Source organism: Macrotis lagotis, chromosome X, assembly GCF_037893015.1.
Source record: "Macrotis lagotis isolate mMagLag1 chromosome X, bilby.v1.9.chrom.fasta, whole genome shotgun sequence".
Taxonomy (NCBI): domain Eukaryota; kingdom Metazoa; phylum Chordata; class Mammalia; order Peramelemorphia; family Peramelidae; genus Macrotis; species Macrotis lagotis.
In genome coordinates this window covers 74983522-75002029 of record NC_133666.1, presented here as the reverse complement: position 1 = coordinate 75002029, position 18508 = coordinate 74983522, and the positions used below count along the sequence as shown (strand labels likewise).

The 18508-nt window shown below is 39.5% G+C and overlaps 2 long non-coding RNA genes across 12 annotated transcripts in view; both read right to left on the bottom strand.

The window, feature by feature from the left end:
* Nucleotides 1-5680: 5680 nt before the first annotated feature.
* Nucleotides 5681-6485, bottom strand: LOC141497979 (uncharacterized). Its single transcript, XR_012471503.1, has 3 exons — nt 6319-6485; nt 5890-6192; nt 5681-5760 (listed from the first exon to the last, which is right to left on the bottom strand). It is a non-coding gene; the product is annotated as an uncharacterized LOC141497979 (long non-coding RNA).
* A 6080-nt stretch (nt 6486-12565) lies between these two features.
* LOC141497734 (uncharacterized) overlaps nt 12566-18508 on the bottom strand; it is a 73787-nt gene continuing 67844 nt past the window's right edge. For 9 of the 11 annotated variants that reach the window (XR_012471427.1, XR_012471432.1, XR_012471426.1 and 6 more), the window contains one exon: nt 17328-18339. This is a non-coding gene — a long non-coding RNA (uncharacterized LOC141497734). Of the gene's footprint in view, nt 14228-14325; nt 14392-14561; nt 14580-15253; nt 15487-15602; nt 15772-17327; nt 18340-18508 lie in introns of those variants that run through there. The other 2 variants (XR_012471428.1, XR_012471429.1) reach the window with 2 other exon arrangements.

The window sequence follows — 18508 nt, the reverse complement described above, 5'->3', positions numbered from 1 at the left end:
ATTTGATTTTCAAAGTCTTTTTTGAGCTCTGTCATAGCCTGAGCCCAATTTTTGTTTTTCTTGGAGTCTTTAGATGCAGGAGCTCGTGCTTCCTCATCTTCAGACTGAGTGTTTTGATCCTTCTTGGGCTCATTTGCAAAATATTTCTCAATAGTCTTCCTCTTATTTCTCTGCTTGCTCATTTTCCCAGCCTGGTCCTGGTTTTGGGGTGCTTCCTGAGCTTTTGGGACACTCCCACAAGGGTCTCAGTGTGTGAGGCTCTGTCCTCCCTCCTGGTCTGTGAATGACCATAAACGCCCCCCTCTGCCATGGGCCGAGGTGGGGGGGACCCTGTTGTTCTATGGGGGGGGGCCTAGACTGCGATCAGGATCTGAATGTGGTCAGAGCCCCAGAGTCCTGTTCCAGAGGCAGAGGACAGAGCTCAGCAGTCTCTCTCTCTTTTCACTCCCCTCCCTCAGCTCAATGTGCTCATGCCCTGGGGGCATCTGCTTACCCACTCCGCCTGCTTCTGTTTCTAGGTCTGGGCTGTGGAAAGACCAAGTTGCTGGCTGTGTGTCCTGAGGGCTGGGCTCCACGTGCTCGCTCTGGCAGAGGTACCCCACTTTGTGCCTGGTACTCCTTGGGGTGCAGCTCAGGAGACTCCCCCACTGCTGTGAGCTGCGGCTCCCAGCTCCTTGGGGCTGCCTCCAGGAGGCTGAAGTTCTTTCGTTCTGGTGGGCCACCCCTCTGGTGGGCCTCCCCTCCGACCCTGGGGAGCAGAGCCTTTCTGCTTTTTTCCAGGTTACCTTGAGTAGGAGAACTGCCTCATTAGGTCCCTTTGTGGGTTCTGTCTCTCGAAAGTTTAGTTAGAGTCCTTAGCTTATGAGTTTTATCAGAGAGCTCCTAAGACTCAATGCCTTCTTGTCGCCATCTTGGCTCTGCCCCCTCTTTTACTTTTTTTAATGGAACTCTTGAGTTGTGTATTTGGTGATTGAATTCTCTGTTCAGTTCTGATCTTTTTATCTGGAAATTCTTGAAGTCCTCTATTTTGTTGAACATTCATCTTTTTCCCTGACAGTATATGCTGAACTTTCCAGGGTAGTACATTCTGGGTTGTAATCCCTGATCCTTTGCTCTCCAAAATGTTATTCTAGTTTTCCCAGTCCTTCAATGTTGAGGCTGATAGGCCTGTGTGAGTATGATTGTGTTTCTCCTTTATATATGAATTGTTTTCTTTTTGCTCTTTGCAATATTCTCCTTTCTGGAATTTGGCTATTCCCTTGGGAGTTTCTGTCCTGGGGTTTCTTTCTGGAGGGGTTCTGTGGATACTTTCAATGGTTATATTGTTATCATGTTCTAGTAGATTTGGGCAGTTTTCCCTTATAACTTCCAGCATGATGTTTTCCAGGTTCTTTTGTTGGTCCAGGCTTTCTGGTAGTGCAATGATTCATAGATTGTCTCTCCTGGATCTATTTTCCAGATCATTCATTTTCCCTAAAAGGCTTTACATTTTCTCCAATTTTTTCAGACTTTTAATTTTGTTTGATGGAATCTTATAATCTTGCAGATTCATTGGTTTCTATTTGTTCAGTTCTAATTTTTAGGGCTTTATTTTCTTCAATTAACTTCTGTGTTTCCTTCTCCAGTTGATTATTTTTACTTTTAATGGAGTTGTTTTCTTTGGTCAACTTTTCACAATTTTCCTGCATGACTTTCATTTCTTTTTTCCATTTTTCTTCTTCCTCTCTTCTTTGGGTTTTAAATTCTTTCTTAAGCTCTTCACTGAGTTTTTCTATTTGAGTCCAATCTATAGACTATTTTGATACTTCTCCTGTGAGTGATTTTTCTCTGCTTTCTTTTTCAGACATGGCAGTGCTGTCATCTTTGTCCGTGAAGTTGTTTTCTATAGTGAACATTCTTTTAGCTTTTTTGTTCATCTTTGCTGTTTTAGTTCTGTTCCTGCATTGCGTAGGGAGTACTGAGCCAAGTTTTTACTTTACTGGGGCTAGGGTCTGATTCCTGGCTTGTTGCTGGCCAAGATGTTGCCTATGCAGTCCAGGCCTTGCTTTTGCAGAAGTTTTTAATCCTCCTTTATATCCATGATCTGACTTAACAATGGTTTGTTCCCAACCCAGTCCTGTATTCTCAGGGTTCAGACTTTGGGGCTGGAGTCCTTCCTGCAGCTTGCTATCTAGCTGTGGAGACCTCTGCTATTGTTAGGCTGTTGGGACTAGGATTGCACTGTGGCTAAAAGTTTCTCACTCATTTCCCCCACTCTCCCACCTCCTGGACTTTACTTCCCCTTTTCCCCCAAAGAGACAGACCTTCACTGAAGATCCTCCATGATGTCTACATTGAAAGCTTCTTTTAATCTTCTCTTTTTCTTGGTGTGATGTGTACTTGAATGTTAGAGTAGAGGCTTCGTTTATCTTTGGTAGGCAAAAGCTCTGGGTGCATGTTAGTTTCATGCCACCATCTTGGCTCCTCCCTGGAAGTCCTTTGAGAGCTAGCCTGAATGAGAGAAAGAGAGAAAATGAGAGACAGAAACTGAGAGACAAAGATAGAAGGATAGAGAGGAAAATGCATTGACAGATCAGATCTTTGTCTTGGAACCAATCATCTTTTAGCTTTCCTTTATTGGACAAACTCTAATTGCAAGTCTTTTTTGTTGCTCACACACTGGTGATCTCCTGCTTGTTATTTTGCAAGAGAGATGAATAAAGAAAAAGCAAGAGATATACAGGTAAGGGACTCCTTGCTTTATCATCAATTTCTAAAATCTGCTAAAAAGTCAAGGAACAAAGTATGTCTCCCCATACTTGAGTCTTCATAGTGTCTTCAAAGATGGGATTCTGCTAATTGACCTAGGCAAGAAATTGTGGGAAAAGAGGAAGAGGAGAGAGGGAAAGAGGAGAGAGAGAGAGAGAGAGAGAGAGAGAGAGAACAAACTAGAAACAGAAGCTGAAAGCAAGATAGAGAGATATAGAGAAAGAGACAGTTAGGAAAGGGAAAGGGGAAAGAGACAGAAAGAAAAAAGCTAAGAGATAAAGAAAGAAGGAAAGAAAATCTCTCTTTCAGCCTATCATTTTCCTTCTAGAGGTCATACATGTCTCACTTTGAGAAACAGAGTCTTCTAACCTGTTCATACATTGTCACCTGTTCGGGTTAGTTTTGCTGGAAATAAGGAAAAAACAGTTGGAAATTAGATTCATTATCTTATCATCACTAATAAGATGACAAATCAAAGAAAGGGAATCTCCATACACCTGTCTTGATATTTTCTTAAATGTCAGACTCCTGCTAGGTGGGTGTTCCAATGTTGTGTTGGATGAAAAGGAAGAAGCAGGAAAATAGCAATGGACAGGAAAAAAACCCCAAAACTGAAAGAATAGAGGGAGGGAAGGAGGGAGAGGGGAGAGAGAAGGATAGAGAGACAAATGCATTGACAGAATGGATCTTTTTCTTGGAACTAATCATCCTAGCTTTCCTTTTATTGGCCAGTCTCTCTCTCTCTCTCTCTCTCTCTCTCTCTCTGTATATGCCTGTGTACATATGTGTGTGTGTGTGTCTCTGTCTCTCATGCTCAAATACTGGTTATTTCCTTCCTGTAATACTGCAAAAGAGATGACAAAAACAAAAGCAAGATACATACAGGTTAGAGACTCGCTACTTCCCCATCAATGCTAAGAATGTGCTAAATATGCCAAGAAGTAATGTCCCCCCCCCCACCTGATTCTTGACAGGGCCTTCAATGTGAGGATTCTGCTAATTCACTAGGAAAGAAATTGTGAGAAAAGAGGAAGAGGGAGAAGAAGAGTGAGTGAGTGAGTGAGAGAGAGAGAGAGAGAGAGAGAGAAAGAAAGTAGGAGAGGGAGAGAGAGACAGAGACAAGGGGAGAGAGCCAGAAATAGAGTAAATGAAACAAACAGAGAAGGAGAAAGAGAAAGAAAAAACTTAAGAGTGAAAGAATGAACCAAAGAAGGAAAGAAAATCTTTCTCTTCTAGTCTCTCATTTCTTTTCTGAGATCATACAGTTCTCACTTTGGGAAATAGTCTTTTGTCCTCTCCATATATTGTCATCTGTTTGACATAGTTTTACTGGGGAGAAGGGAAAAAAAGATATTGGAGGAAGACTATCTCATAATAATTTCTCTCATTCTGATGAAAAAGCAAAGAAAGCAAGCTATTCTCCACATACCTGTGCTTTGATATTGCCTTAAATGTCAGACTCCTGATAGGTGGGACTTCCAATGTTGAGTTGGATGAAAAAGAAGAAGCAGGAGAGGAAGAACAGACAGGAAGACAAAGCAAAGAGGAGGGAGAGAGAGAGACAAACTGAGCAACAGAGAAAGATGGACAGAGAGACAGATTCATTGGCAGAGCAGATCTTTGTCTTGGAGTCAGGCATCTCTTAGCTTTGGTTTTACTGGACAAACTGGACTTGCAAGTCTTCTTTCATGCTCACACACTGGTTATCTCCTTCCTGGATTATTGCAAGAGAAATGACAAAAACAAAAGCAAGACATACAGGTGAGAGACTCGTTACTTCCCCATCAATGCTAAGAATGTGCTAAATATGCCAAGAAGTAATGTCCCCCCCCCCACCTGATTCTTGACAGGGCCTTCAATGTGAGGATTCTGCTAATTCACTAGGAAAGAAATTGTGAGAAAAGAGGAAGAGGGAGAAGAAGAGTGAGTGAGTGAGTGAGAGAGAGAGAGAGAGAGAGAGAGAAAGAAAGTAGGAGAGGGAGAGAGAGACAGAGACAAGGGGAGAGAGCCAGAAATAGAGTAAATGAAACAAACAGAGAAGGAGAAAGAGAAAGAAAAAACTTAAGAGTGAAAGAATGAACCAAAGAAGGAAAGAAAATCTTTCTCTTCTAGTCTCTCATTTCTTTTCTGAGATCATACAGTTCTCACTTTGGGAAATAGTCTTTTGTCCTCTCCATATATTGTCATCTGTTTGACATAGTTTTACTGGGGAGAAGGGAAAAAAAGATATTGGAGGAAGACTATCTCATAATAATTTCTCTCATTCTGATGAAAAAGCAAAGAAAGCAAGCTATTCTCCACATACCTGTGCTTTGATATTGCCTTAAATGTCAGACTCCTGATAGGTGGGACTTCCAATGTTGAGTTGGATGAAAAAGAAGAAGCAGGAGAGGAAGAACAGACAGGAAGACAAAGCAAAGAGGAGGGAGAGAGAGAGACAAACTGAGCAACAGAGAAAGATGGACAGAGAGACAGATTCATTGGCAGAGCAGATCTTTGTCTTGGAGTCAGGCATCTCTTAGCTTTGGTTTTACTGGACAAACTGGACTTGCAAGTCTTCTTTCATGCTCACACACTGGTTATCTCCTTCCTGGATTATTGCAAGAGAAATGACAAAAACAAAAGCAAGACATACAGGTGAGAGACTCGTTACTTCCCCATCAATGCTAAGAATGTGCTAAATATGCCAAGAAGTAATGAGTGTCCCCCCGTACCTGATTCTTGACAGGGCCTTCAATGTAAGGATTCTGCTAATTGACCTAGGAAAAATTGTGTGAAAAGAGGAAGAGGGAGAAAAAGAACTGAGACACAGGGAGAGAGGGGGAGAGAGGGGGGAAAGAGAGGGGGAGGGAGAGGGGGAGAGACACAGACAGAGTCAGAAGGACAGAAAGACAGATTCATTGGCAGAGCAGATCTTTTGTCTTGGAGTCAGACATCTCCTAGCTTTGTTTTTATCAGACAAACTCTGGGATTGCCATCTTCTTTCATGCTCACACACTGGTTATCTCCTTCCTGCAATTTTGCAAGAAACATGACAAAAGCAAAAGCAAGATACATACAGGTGAGAAACTCGTTACTTCCACCATTAATGCTAAGAATGTGCTAAATATGCCAAGAAGTAATGAGTGTCCCCCCCCCTACCTGATTCTTGACAGGGCCTTCAATGTGAGGATTCTGCTAATCGACCTAGGAAAGAAATTGTGGGAAAAGAGGAAAAGGAAGAAGAAGTGAGACATGGAGATGGAGATGGAGAGAGAGAGAGATGGAGAGAAAGAGATAGAGACACAGAAACAGTTAGACACAAAGATAGAGTCAGGACAGAGAGACAGATTCATTGGCAGAGCAGATCTTTGTCTTGGAGTCAGGCATCTCTTAGCTTTGGTTTTACCAGATAAACTGGACTTGCAAATCTTCTTTCATGCTCACACACTGGTTATCTCCTTCCTGGATTATTACAAGAGAGGTGACAAAAACAAAAGCAAGATACATACAGGTGAGAGACTCGTTACTTCCACATCAATGCTAATATTGTGCTAAATATGCCAAGAAGTAATGAGTGTCCCCCCGTACCTGATTCTTGACAGGGCCTTCAATGTGAAGAATCTGCTAATCGACCTAGGAAAGAAATTGTAGGAAAAGAGGAAGAGGGTGAAGGAGGAGAGAGAGAGAGAGAGAGAGAGAGAGAGAGAGAGAGAGAGAGAGAGAGAGAGAGAGAAAGAGAGAGAGAGAGAGAGAGAGAGAGAGAGGTAGAGGTAGATGGGGGGGAGAAAGAGATAAAGAGACACAGACACAGCTAGAGACAAAGACAGAGTCAGAAGGATAGAGAGACAGATTCATTGGCAGAGCAGATCTTTGTCTTGCAGTCAGCCATCTCTTAGCTTTGGTTTTATCGGACAAACTCTGGAAAGGGGAGTCTTGTTCACACAGTGATTATCTCCTTCCTGTAATTCTGCAAGAGAAATGACAAAAGCAAAAGCAAGATACATACAGGTGAGAGACTCGCTACTTCCGCATCAATGCTAAGAATGTGCTAAATATGCCAAGAAGTAGTGAGTGTCTCCCCGTACCTGATTCTTGACAGGGCCTTCAATGTGAGGATTCTGCTCATCGACCTAGGAAAGAAATCATGGGAAAAGAGGAAGAGGGAGAAGGAGGAGTGAGATAGATAGAGATGGAGAGAGAGTGAGATAGAGGGAGATGGAGAGAGAGTGAGATAGAGGGAGATAGAGAGAGATGGAGAGAAAGAGATAAAGAGACACAGACACAGCTAGAGAAAAAGACAGGGGCAGAAGGATAGAGAGACAGATTCATTGGCAGAGCAGATCTTGGTCTTAGAGTAAGCCATCTCTTAGCTTTGGTTTTATTGGACAAACTCTGGAAAGGCAAATCTTGTTCACACAGTGGTTATCTCCTTCCTGTAATTCTGCAAGAGAAATGACAAAAGCAAAAGCGAGATACACACAGGTGAGAGACTCGCTACTTCCCCATCAATGCTAAGAATGTGCTAAATATGCCAAGAAGTAGTGAGTGTCCCAGTACCTGATTCCTGACAGGGCCTTCAATGTGAGGATTCTGCTAATCGACCTAGGAAAGAAATCATGGGAAAAGAGGAAGAGGGAGAAGGAAGAGTAAGACACACACACATACACACACACACACACAAACACAGAGAGAGGCAGGGGGAGGGGGAGGGAGAGGGAGGGGGAGAGACACAGACACAGCTAGAGTCAAAGACAGGGTCAGAAGGATAGAGAGACAGATTCATTGGCAGAGCACATCTTTGTCTTGGGGTCAGCCATCTCTTAGCCTTGGTTTTATTGGACAAACTCTGGAAAGGTGAGTCTTGTTCACACAGTGGTTATCTCCTTCCTGTAATTCTGCAAGAGAAATGACAAAAGCAAAAGCAAGATACATACAGGTGAGAGACTCGCTACTTCCGCATCAATGCTAAAAATGTGCTAAATATGCCAAGAAGTAGTGAGTGTCCCCCCGTACCTGATTCTTGACAGGGCCTTCAACGTGAGGATTCTGCTCATTGACCTAGGAAAGAAATCGTGGGAAAAGAGGAAGAGGGAGAAGAAGTGAGACACAGATAGAGATGGAGATGGAGTTGGAGAGGGAGAGGGAGATGGAAAGAAAGAGATAAAGAGATAAAGAGACACAAGACACAGAGACAGAGTCAGAAGGACAGAGAGACAGATTCATTGGCAGAGCAGATCTTTGTCTTGGAGTCAGTCATCTCTTAGCTTTGGTTTTATCAGACAAACTCTGGGATTGCCATCTTCTTTCATGCTCGCACACTGGTGTTGTGTCATATATGTGCCAGGCTAAGAGCTATGAAGGGTTAACACAGAAATAGTTATATGCTTTAACTAGCAAGATGTACTTCAGAGCTTAGATAAGGGAGTAGCTGCATGTCTGAGCTAATGAGGTATATTCCCAGGCTCAGATAGATAGCGCATTCTGAGATAATTACCTTCTGCACTTTGTTTATCAAATCACTGTTTGGTTCTCAAAACAATCTTCACTCTGTTTATCAGAACACTGTTTGGTTCTCAAAACAATCACCTAAAACATACACAAGGTATGCATGTGAAAAAAATGCTTGCTAAAACGCTTATGTAATTGGTTACGTAAATGTAGAGTATAAAAGTATGTATCCTGTGATCAATAAACGAACCAGCTTATGCATCATATTGATGTCGGCCTGAGTTCCCTCCCCCGGACTCAACACACTGGTTATCTCCTTTTTGCAATTTTGCAAGAGAAATGACAAAAGCAAAAGCGAGATACATACAGGTGAGAGACTTGTTACTTCCCCATCAATGCTAAGAATGTGCTAAATATGCCAAGAAGTAATGAGTGTTTGAGAAGTAATGAGAATTTGAGAGGGAGGGAGGGAGAGACAGAGAGAGAGAATGAGACAGAGGAGAGACAGATGGAGAGAGGTAGAAACAAAGTGAACAAAACAGAATAGAGAAGGGAAGAAAGAGAGGGGAAAGAGCAAGATAAAAGTTAAGAAAGAGAATGAAAGGAGAAAAGAAAATCTTCCAGTCTGTGATTTCTCTTCTGAGGTCATATAAATCTCACTTTGGGAAAGAGAGTCCTCTGTTTTCTTTATACACTGTCATCTGTTTGGCATAGTTTTGCTGCAACGAAGTCAAAAATATATGGGAGGAAGACTCTTTAACTCATCATAATTTTTCCCAATTTGAAGACAAAACAATGAAAGAAGAAGATTCTCCACATACCTGTGCCTTACTGTCTTGAATGTTACACTCATGCTAAGTGGGTCTTTCAATGGCTTATTGGATGCAAAGAAAGAAGAGAACAAAGACAGTCAAGTAGGAGACTGACAGAATGAAGGAGAAAAACAGAGACAGAAAGACAGTAATAGAGTGAGAGATAGTGAGAGAAAGAGAGACAGAGAGACAGAGACAGAAAGATAGACAGATTTATTGACAGAGAGGATCTTTGTCTTTGAGCCAGTCATCTCATAGTTTTTGTTTTTATTGGACAGACTCTGGGCTTGCAAGTCTTCTTTCTTGCTCACACATTGGTTATCTCCTTCCTGTAATTTTGTAAGAAAGATGGCAAGACAAAAAGCAAGATACATACAGGTGAGAAACTCTTTATTTCATCATCAATTTGTAAAATTTGCTAAGAAGGCCAAGTGTCTCCCTGTACCTGATTCTTCACTGTGGGAAAAGAGGAAGACATGAGAGAGAGGGAGGGAGATAGAGGGCTCTTGAGAGGTGGAGAGGGGGAAAAGAGAAAGAAAGAAGGAAAGAAAGAAAATAGTTGAGATAAAGTAAGAAAGAAAATCTTCGTCTTCCAGTATGTCATTTCCTTTCTAAGGTTATAGAGGCCTCGTTGTGGGATATGATGTTTTCTGTCCTTTTAAAACACTATCATATGTTTGTTATAGATTTCTTGAAAGAAGGAAAAAATAGAGATAAAAGAGGGAGACTCTTTAACTCATCATAACATCTCCCAATTTGATGAGAAAGTAAAGAATAAAAGAGATTCTCCACATACCTTGCCTTGATATTATCTTAAATGTCAGACTTCTGGCAACTGGGCCTTCCACTGGGGTGAAGGATAGAGAGGAAGAAGAGAGAGAGCCAAAAGGCACAAAGTAAGAGAGACAGGCAGAGACATAGAGATAGAGCCAGAGCCTTAGAGAGAGACAGAGACACTGAGATAGAGAAATAGAGACAAAGAGAAAGAGAGAGATAGAGACAGAAGTACAGAGAGACAGATTCATAGACAATGTGGATCTTTTTCTTTGAGTCACTTATCTTGAAACTTTGCTTTTCTTGGACAAACTCTTGAATTGCAAATCTTCTTTCTTGCTCACACATATTATCTCCTTTCTGTAATTTTCCAAGAGAGAAGAATAAAGAAAAAGTGAGATGCATACAGGTGAGAGACTCTTTACTTCATCACCATTTTATAAAATATGCTAAGTAAGTCAAGAAATAGTGTCTCCCCATACCTGATTCCTCTTAGTGTCTTCAATGTATGGATTCTGCTAATTGACCTAGGTGAGAAATTATGGGAAAAGAGGAAGAACAACTTAGAGAGAGAGAGAGAGAGAGAGAGAGGAAGGAGAGACAGAGGTAAACAAAGATAGAGACACATAGAGAGACAGAAAGATAAAGAGAAATAAAGAGACATAGACAGAAACAGATAATGCCTGGGACAGAGACAAAGAGAGAAGGATAGAGAGGTAGATGCAGAGACAGAGCAGATCTTTGTCTCTGAGCCAGTCATCTCTTAACATTTATTTTATTGGACAAACTGGACTTGCTCTTCACATATTGGTTATCTCCTTCCTGTAATTTTTTCAAGAGAGATAACAAGAGAAAAAGCAAGAGATATACAGGTGAGAGACTCTTTACTTCATCATCAATTTCTAAAATCTGCTAAGAAGGTCAAGAAATAGTGTCTCAGGGCGGCTAGGTGGCGTAGTGGATAAAGCACTGGCCCTGGAGTCAGGAGTACCTGGGTTCAAATCCGGACTCAGACGCTTAATAATTACCTAGCTGTGTGGCCTTAGGCAAGCCACTTAACCCTGTTTGCCTTGCAAAAACCTAAAAAAAGAGATAGTGTCTCCCCATACCTGAGTCTTCATAGTGTCTTCAATATAAGGATTCTGCTAAGTGACCTATGCAAGAAATTGTGGGAAAAGAAGAAGAGGAAGAAGGGGAGAGAGGGGAGTTATGAAAAGAGATAAAGAATGAAAGATTGAAGCAAAGAATTTCTTCCTCTTTCAATCCTTTTTGAAGTCATACAGATCTCAATTTGGGAAATAGAGGCATCTGACCTGTTCATTCACCATCTGTTTGGCATAGTGTTGCTGAAATGAAGGAAAAAAGAGATATGGGAGTTAGAATGATTATCTCATCATAATTTCTTTCAATCTAATGACAAGGCAAAAGAAAGAAAGCTAATCTCTACATACCTTTGTCTTGATATTGTCTTCAATGTCAGACTAGAGCTAGGTGGGCCTTCCATTGTTGGGTTGGATGAAAAGGAAGAAGTAGGAGACTAAAGAAAGTCAATTAGGGAGACAGAATGAAGGGGAGAGAGAGACTAGAGAGATAAAAACAGAGGTAGGTAGGTAGGCAGGTATGTAGGTACAGAGAGTATTGTTGTTTTTAAGCCAGTCATTTCATTTCAATTGTACCAACTCTGGAAATACATGTCTTTTTTCTTGGTCACACATCATTTTTTCCTTTCCCTATATGAATATAAAGTAATAGGAAGAGATATACAGGTGAGAGACTCCTTACTTCCTTATCAATTCCCAAAATATCCTAAAAAGGCCAAGAAATAAAGAGTGTCTCCCTGTACCTGATTCTCCAAAGTGCCTTCAATGGGGGTGGCTAGGTGGCGCAGTGGATAAAGCACCCACCCTGTAGTCAGGAGTACTTGGGTTCAAGTCTCTGGTCTCAGACACTTAATAATTACCTAGCTGTGTGGCCTTGGGCAAGCCACTTGACCCCATTTGCCTTGCAAAAAAAAGAACCTAAAAAAAAGAAACAAAGTGCCTTCAATGTCAGGCTTTTGCTAATTGAACTTGGTTAGAAAGTTGAGAAAGAGGGGAAAGGGAGCAAAGAGGATCTTCATCTTTGAACCAGTCATCTCCTAGTTTTTTTTCCTATTGAACAAACTCTTGTATGTTCACACATTCATCATTTCATTTGCTGAAATTCTGTTGAAAAGATAGAGAAAAATAGAGATATGGGTGAGAGATATTTTGCTTCCTCATAAAATCCTGTAAGCTGGTAAAAAGGCCCAGAAACAGTGAATCTATTTACCTGTGTCTTCACAGTCAGGCTTTGGTAATGGAACTTAATGGTAGTGTGGAGGAGGAAGAAGAAAAAGAGAGAAAGAGAGGGAAAATGAAAAAAAATCTTCCTCTTTCAGCAATTCATTTCCTTGTCCAGGTTCTACTGGCCTAACTGATACTCTGGTCATCTGTTTGGTATGGTATAGTTTTGATGTAGGGAGGAGAAAAAGACATGAGGATGAGAGATTACTTTTCATTATGTCCTACCATCAGATGACAAGGCCAAGAGAAAAACAGGGTTTCCCCATTTCTCTTTTCTGAAAATGTCTTCAAAGCCAAATTTTTGCTAATTTGTCTGGTGATGAATGAAAGAGGGAGAGAATGAAAGAAAGACAGAAATGAAAGTAAGAAAAAAGTAAGGTAGGGAGAAAGAAAGAAAAAAAGAGTAAGGAAAGAAGGAAGAAAGAAAATAGCAAGAACAATGATTTCCCTCCAGCCTCTTATTCTTTTTAGGGTCATTCAGGTTTCACTTAGGAAAAGAGAATTTTGTGTCCTGTTCATACACTATCATCTGTTTGATTTAGTTTTGTTTAATTAAATATTTTGTTTTCCAATGATGTACAATGATAGTTTCTACCAATCATTTATTTTTGCAAAGTTCTGAATTTTATAATTTTTTCCCCTCCCTTATCTCTCCCCAAACAGAAGGCAATCTGACCTTACTTTTGCTTTCATGATATGCATAGAACAAAATTGAATGTGTTTAGAGAAGAAACAGATCCATTAGGAAGAAAGAAAACATTAGAGATAGCAAAATTATGTAATACAATAAGACAACTTTTAAAAATTGAAGATAATAATCTTTGATTTTTGCTTAAACTCCACAGTTCCTTTTCTGGACACAGATGGGATTCTCCATCGCAGATCCCCTAAAATTGTTCCTGATTATCATACTGATGAAATTAACTAGTCCATCAAGGTTGATCATCACATCCTGTTGCTGTTAGGGTGTACAATGTTCTTCTGGTTCTGCTCATGTCACTGAGCATCAATTCACACAAGTCTTTCCAGAGTTCTCTGAAATCCCATCCCTCCGGATTTCTCATAGAACAGTAGTCTTCCATCATATACGTATACCACAATTTGTTCAGCCATTCAACTGATGGGCATCCCTTCAATTTCCAATTCTTTGCCACTACAAACAGAGCAGCTATGAATACATTTGTACATGTTGGATTTTGACCTTTTTCATGATCTCTTCAAGGTATAGACCCAGTAGTGGTATTGCTAGATCAAAGCATATACACAGTTTTATTGCCCTGTTGACATAATTCCAAATTCCTCTCCAAGAAGGCTGGATAAGTTCACAGCTCTACCAATAATGCATTAGTGTCCCAGATTTTTCACATCCCCATCAACAATGATCATTATCCTTTCTGGTCATATTGACCAATCTGAGAGATGTGAGGTGGGACCTCAGAGAGAAGCTTTAATTTGCATTTCTTTAATAATTAATGATTTAGAGTAATTTTTCATATGGCTATGGATTGCTTTGATCTCCTCATCTAAGAATTGTCTTTGCATATCCTTTGGCCATTTGTCAATTGGGGAATGAATCGTTTTTTTTATAAATTTGACACAGTTCTCTATATTTTAGAAATAAATCTTTTGTCACAAACACCAGTAAAACAGCAGTAAAAATTGTTTGGTGTAGTTTTGCTGAAGAGAAGGACAACAGTGATATGGATAGAAGACTTTTTGACATTATCCTCAATTCAAGAATTCTACTGACAAAGAAATGAAATAATGACGATGTCCCCATACTTGTATGTTGATATTTTGAAAGTCTGAAAGATTTCTGCTAAGTGGTCCTTCCAGTGGTAAGCAGGACAACAAAAAAGCGGTAGAAGGGGTATAAACAGAGGTTGAGAGAGACAGAAAGAGAAAAAGAGAAAGATGGAAGGGAGGGAGGATGAATAGGAGAAAGGAGAGAAAAAGAAAAGAAGGAAGAACTAAAGGAAGAAAGGAAGTAAGAAAGGAAGAAGCAAAGACAAGTTTCCTCTTCCAGCCAGTCATTGCTTTGTGGGGTCATACAGGTCTCACTTAAGCAAAAAGAATCTTCCGTTCTCTTTATACACTGTCTTCTTTTTTAGTAAAGTGTTCTGGTATATTTTTGCTGGACTGAAGAAGAACAAAAGACATAGGAAGGAGACTTTTTGCCTCAACATAATTTCTCCCAATCTGGTGATAAAGCAAATAAATAGAGGTTTTCCACATACCTGTGTCTTGATATTTTCTTGAATGGCAGACTACTGCTACTTGAGGCTTTCAATGGTGTGAAGGATCTAGAGGAAGAGTAAGGGGACAATAAAGGCAGAAAAACAGATGGAGAAATTGAAGGGGGGGGAGAAAAGACAGAGATGTATAGAGAAAATTATTGTCTTTGAGCCAGTCATCTCCTAGATTCATTTCAATTGGATAAACTTTGGAAAAGGAAGTCTTCTTTCTTACTCACAAACTGGTTATTTTCTTCCTGTAATTTTGTAAGAGAAATGAATAAAGAAAAAGTGAGAGATATACAAAGTGAGAGACGGTTTCCTCAACAATGTCTATAATCTGGCTAGGTGGAGCAGTGGATAGAGCACTGGCCCTGGAGTCAGGAGGACCTGAGTTCAAATCCAGCTTCAGACAATAATTAACTAGCTGTATGTCCTTGGGCAAGCCATTTAACCCCACTGCCTTGCAAAAAACCCACCAAAAAAACAAAAAAACCAAACCAAAAAACAATGTCTATAATCTATTAAAAAGGTGAAGAAATAAAGAATATTTTCCAGTACCTGACTTTTCAATGTCAGGCTTCCACTAATTGAACTAGGCAAGAAAGTATATGAATCAGAGGAAGAAGAAAGAGGAGGAGGGGGGGAGAGACAGGAGGAGAGGGAGACAGAGAGAAAAAAATTACAGAAAGAGAGAGGGAGGGGGGAAAGAGAGAGGAATAAAGAAAAAATTGAGAGAGAAAGAAACAGAGAAATGAAGAAGCTAAGAAAATGGCTCTCTTCTGGTTTGTCATTGTGTAAAATTGTTCATTTGGAATATCTTTGCTGGAAAAAAGAGAAAAAAAAAGAGATATGGGAGGGAGACTCTTTACCTCATCATAACTACTCAGAATTAGTTGACAAAGCAAAGAAAGAAAGATTTTCCACATACCTGTATCTTGATATTGTCTTGAATGTTAGACTCCTGATAATTGGATCTTCCAATGGGGTGATCGATGAAGAGAAAGGCAAAGGAGCTGAAAGTCAGGCAAAAAGAGAGACAGATGGGTGGTGGTGGTACAGAGAGCATTGTGATAGTCATCTTCTAGATTCATTTCAATTGTACAAAGTCTTGAAAAGTCTTCTTTGTAGCTCACAAATTGGTTATCTCCTTCCTGGAATTTTCTAAGATAGATGACAAAAGAAAAAGTGAAAGACATACAGGTGAGAGACTCTTTACTTCCTCGTCAATTCTTAAAATCTAGTAAAAAGGCCAAGAAATAAAGAGCGTCTCCCCGTACCTGATTCTTATGAAGATAAGGAGTCTGTTAGTAGTACTAAGGAAGAAATTGTGGGAAAGGAGGGGGAGGGGGGGAGGGAGAGCATCTCTATCTTTGAGTCATCTCCTAGCTTCAGTTCTATTGGTCAATCTGTGGAATAGCAAAAATCTTCCTGTATGTTCACACATTTCTGTAGGAAAGAGAGAGATATGGGTGAGAGATGTCTTGCTTCCTGGCAAAAGAGTCCCCCAAAAGTAAATGCCCTTACCCATTTCTTCATATTGCCTTCACACTCAGGCTTCTGGCAATGGGGCTTACAGGCAGTGTGGAGGTGGTAGAGGAAAAAGAGAGAAAGAGACAGAGAGGAAAAATGAAAGAAAATCTTCCTCTTCCAGCAGGTCATTTCCTTGCTATGGCTCTACTGGCCTTACCAGTGAAAAGAGAATCTTCTTTCTTCTCATATACTGATCAGCTGTTTGGTATAGTTTTGATGGAGAGGGGAAAAGACATAAGGATGAGACTCTATTCATAATTTCCTACCATCAGGTGACAAGGTAAAGAAATAAACAGGGTTTCCCCATTTCTCTTTTCTGAAAATGTCTTCAAAGTCAGATTTCTGCTAATTAGTCTGACCATGAGTTTGTAGGAGGAGGAAGAAGAGGAGGATAAGAGAGAAATAAAAGAGTGGGAGGAATGGAGAACAAGAGAAAGAGAGAAAAAGAGAAAACAAAGAATCAATCAATTAAATAAAGGAAAGAAGGCAGAAAGAAAGTTATAGGAAGGAAGAAAACAGCAAAGACAATCTTCCTTTCCAGTCTGTCATTTCCTTCTTAAGGTTCATACAGGTCTTACTTAAGCAAGAAGAATCTTCTGACCTCTTCACATAGATGATAAAAAATATGAGAGGGAGACTTCATCATAATTTCTCCTAATATGTTGACAAAGCAAAGAAATAGTGTGTGGGGGGAGAGGGGGAGAATATAGAAAGAGGAAAAAAGAACAATCTTTTTTCCTTCCAGAGTACCATTTCCTTCCTGGTCTTACTCGGAAGAAAAAAAATCTCTTCTTCGTACATTTGTAATCTATTCGGTATAGTTTAGAGAAAGAAATATGAATGAGAGACTTTTTATCTCCTCTGAAATTCCTCTAATCAGGTAACATGTTTCCCTATACCTGTTCTTGTTCTCTCTTCACAATCAGAGGAGAAAGAGGAAAAATAGAGATGCAGAGAAAAAGATCAATAGAGGGAGAAAGAAAGTCATTTCCTTGCTGGGGTTCTATTGGTCTGACTGATGAAAAGAGAATCTTCTTTCTTTTGTATTCATAATTAATCTGTTTGATAAAGTTTTGCAGTAAAGAAGGATAACATGACATATGGGTGAGAGACTGTTTACCTGCTCATAATTTCCTTCAATTTGGTGACAATACTAAGAAATAAAGAGTCACACCTTATTGTGTCTATACTGTCATCAGTCAGGCTTCTTACTGGGTGTGTGAAGAGTGTGTAGGAAGAAGAAAAAGAAGAAGGTGAAAGGAGGGGGGAGTGAGAGACAGAGAGACAGACAGACAGACAGAGAGAGAGACAGACAGAGAGACAGACCTCCTTTGACTTTTGTCCTTTGACTTTCTCAGTCAAATGATGGAAACAAAACAGGGGCTTCATTTAACCTGTTCTTTCAGTTCCTAGGGTGTATCCTTTTTTTTAACTTTTTTATTTCTTTTGGTCATCATTTTAGGCTTCTTGGCTTAGTCCAGTGAGAGAAACAGAAAGAATCTTCCTCTTTTTTAAGTGGCATTTTATTTTTTCCGATTATACATAAAGGCAATTTTTCATATTCATATTTACAAGATTGCATTTTCCTGAATTTTATCTTTTTCCTCTCTCCCCTTCCTAAAACAGTTAATTATCATAAATGTTATATATTTGCAATCATTTAAAACACATTTCTATAATAATTATATTGTGAAAGAAAAAAGAGAAATAGAAGATTAAATAAAAACAACTTTGCAAAAATCAAAGTAAAAATAGCATGCTTCAATCTGAATTCAGTCTATCAGTTTTTTCTCTTGACATGGATTGCATTTTTAATCACGAGTCTTTTGGAGTTTTCTTGGATTCGATGAAAAGAGCAAAGTTAGTCATAGTTGATCATTGAACATGTAGTTGTTACTGTATACATATGATTCTACCCACTTCATTTAACATTAGTTCATTTAAATCTTTTAGTTTTTCCAAATATATCTATCTGCTCATCTCATCATTTGTTTTTTCCCTTGTAATTTATTTTATTTTTCCCAATTACATGTAAAAACAATTTTAATGTTCTTTTTTAAAATGTTGAGTACCAAATTTTCCCCCTCCTTTATCTCATCAAGAAGGTAAGCAATTTGATTTAGCTTTATAAACACAGTTATGGAAAAAAAAAATCACATGAAAAAATTCCATGTAATTCACGTTTTGAAAGAAAACACAAAGAAAAATTACCCTAGAAAAATAACAAAAGTAAAGAAGTATCTTCCCTAGAAATATAACGAAAGCAAAGAAGTATCTTTTGTTTTCAGGTTCTACCACTTCTTTCTCTGGATCTGGACAGCACTTTCATCATAAATCCTTCAGTCTTTAACCAATCCCTCTATTGCTGAGAATAGCTCACAATGTTGCTGTTACTGTGTACAACATTCTCCTTGTTCTGCTCATTTCACTTTTCATCAGTTCATTTAACTCCATATTTTTCTGAGAACATTCTGCTTGTCATTTCTGAAATCATAATATTATTCAAACACAGTCATATACAACAACTTGTTCAGCCATTACCTAACTGACAGACATCTACTCAGTTTCCTATTCTTTGCTGCCACTAAAAGAGCTCCTATAAAAATTTTTGTTTCTTTTTTCTTTGGTATACAGACTTAGTAATGGTGTTGCT